Source organism: Phocoena phocoena, chromosome 3 (genome assembly GCF_963924675.1).
Source record: "Phocoena phocoena chromosome 3, mPhoPho1.1, whole genome shotgun sequence".
Taxonomy (NCBI): domain Eukaryota; kingdom Metazoa; phylum Chordata; class Mammalia; order Artiodactyla; family Phocoenidae; genus Phocoena; species Phocoena phocoena.
Genome location: NC_089221.1, coordinates 164,370,111 through 164,371,876, shown reverse-complemented (window position 1 = coordinate 164,371,876; position 1,766 = coordinate 164,370,111). Strand labels below are relative to the sequence as shown.

The following is a 1,766-nucleotide window of genomic DNA, read 5'->3' as shown; positions in this document are numbered from 1 at the left end:
AGCCCACCCATCACTTCCTGTCATCCTCTGCGGTGAGCGGAATTGCATCTCCTGCCCCCAAATTCATATGTTGAAGTTCTAACCCACAGTAGCACGTGACTGTATTTGGAGACAGGGTCTTTTAAAGACATAATTAAGGCTCCTCTTCCTTGCCTACACTCCTGCCAGGTCTCCCTGTGAGTCTATCGCATCCTGCCTGGATCTGGCCAGCTTGGGATGCCCTGTGGACCCCCGGGGGCTGTAGGGTCCGTGAGAGCCCGGTGGGCTGAGGCTGTCTGCCCCTGGGCCTGGCTACTTCTGCTGGCAGCAGGCGCAGATCAGGAGCTCAAGGATGCCGGTGTCCAGTTTCCCTTGACCTTGAGGACCCAGGAAGGTCATTTGCACCACGGCTATGGCTAGTGTCAGATTGCCCAGCAGTGTTTAAAGAGTCAGATGCCTGGATTGGACTCTTCAGAGACACCTTCACACGAACACTGTGCTTCCTGGAATCAATACTTTTGTTTTTCTAGTACCAAGTTAAATGCGTCCCATTATAAAACATTTTTGTTTTTTTGGCCGCACTGCACAGCTTGCAGGATCTTAGTTCCCCGAACAGGGATTGAACCGGTTGCAATGGAAGCACAGAGTCCTGATCACTGGACTGCCAGGGAATTCCCATAAAACACTTTTGTGTAACATTGTCTCACTGAGACTCCCAAGGCTTTTAATATCTCCAGAATATATTTTCCAATTTTCCATAAGACTCAAAAGTCATATAAGCTCTAAGAAATCCACTAAAAAGACTCTGCAAAAAGTAGAAGATGGAGGGGACTCTGATGAAGAGATTGACCATAAGGAATGAGCAGGAAGAGAAGCCTGAGGACGACCCCACTGGGGTCAAAGATTATAAAGACCTGAAGAAAAGTAGCTCAGTCTTTTCGGTATGATGTTATTCAGAAGCTAGGCCTAGATATCGGAAGAAATAAAGTAAACCCCACAAAGGTGAACTCAGGCTAAATGGGGGAAATTTATGGAAGAAAAGCAGCATGGTGAAAGTGGGAGATAGGTTGGATCTTCTAATGGGAGAGGATAAAGAAGCAGAAACAGAGACAGTGATGCAGATTCTCCTGAAAAAAAAAAAAAAAGTGTTTAAAGAGAAGACTGGCAGTGAGAAATACAGAGTGGTGTTATGAGAGCGGAAGAAATTGAAATTACCTAAAAAGAGTTATGCTCAAATAAATGGATTCCTTTTCAGCAATAAACCTGCTTTTTAGTGGTGGGGGAAGGGGCCAGGTTAAAAAGAGGACTTTTTAAAAAAAAATAAAGTTCTCCTACCATTTGGGGAAAAAAAGAGGTAATTAAGGTAAAATGAAGAGGAAATTAGGACACAGACACACCCAGAGGGGAGACCATGTGAAGACACAGGGAGAAGCCAGCCATCTATAAGCCAAGGAGAGGCCTCAGAAGAAACCAACCCTGCTAACACCTTGATCTCAGACTTGCAGCCTTCAGAATTGTGATGAAATAAATTTCTGTTGTTTAAGCCACCCTGCATGTGGTACTTTGTTATGGCAACTCCAGCAAATGAATATACCTTTCCTGCTTAATTGCCCTCCACTGCACTTTTCAGCTCCTAATTTCCACATGATGTACTTATTTTGTTCAGCGTCTACCTCACCCTCTAGAACCTCCATGCCACGAAGAGGGAAACATTTGCGTGTCTCATTTACACTGTGTCCCCAGCACCCAGTGCAAGGCCTGCACACAGTGGCTGCTCGCTCAGCGTT

At 45.5% G+C, this 1,766-nt stretch overlaps 1 pseudogene; it reads left to right on the top strand.

Annotated features, from left to right (window-relative positions):
- The first annotated feature begins 391 nt into the window (after positions 1–391).
- Positions 392–1,253, top strand: LOC136120406 (mitochondrial transcription rescue factor 1 pseudogene; annotated as a pseudogene).
- Positions 1,254–1,766: the final 513 nt, after the last annotated feature.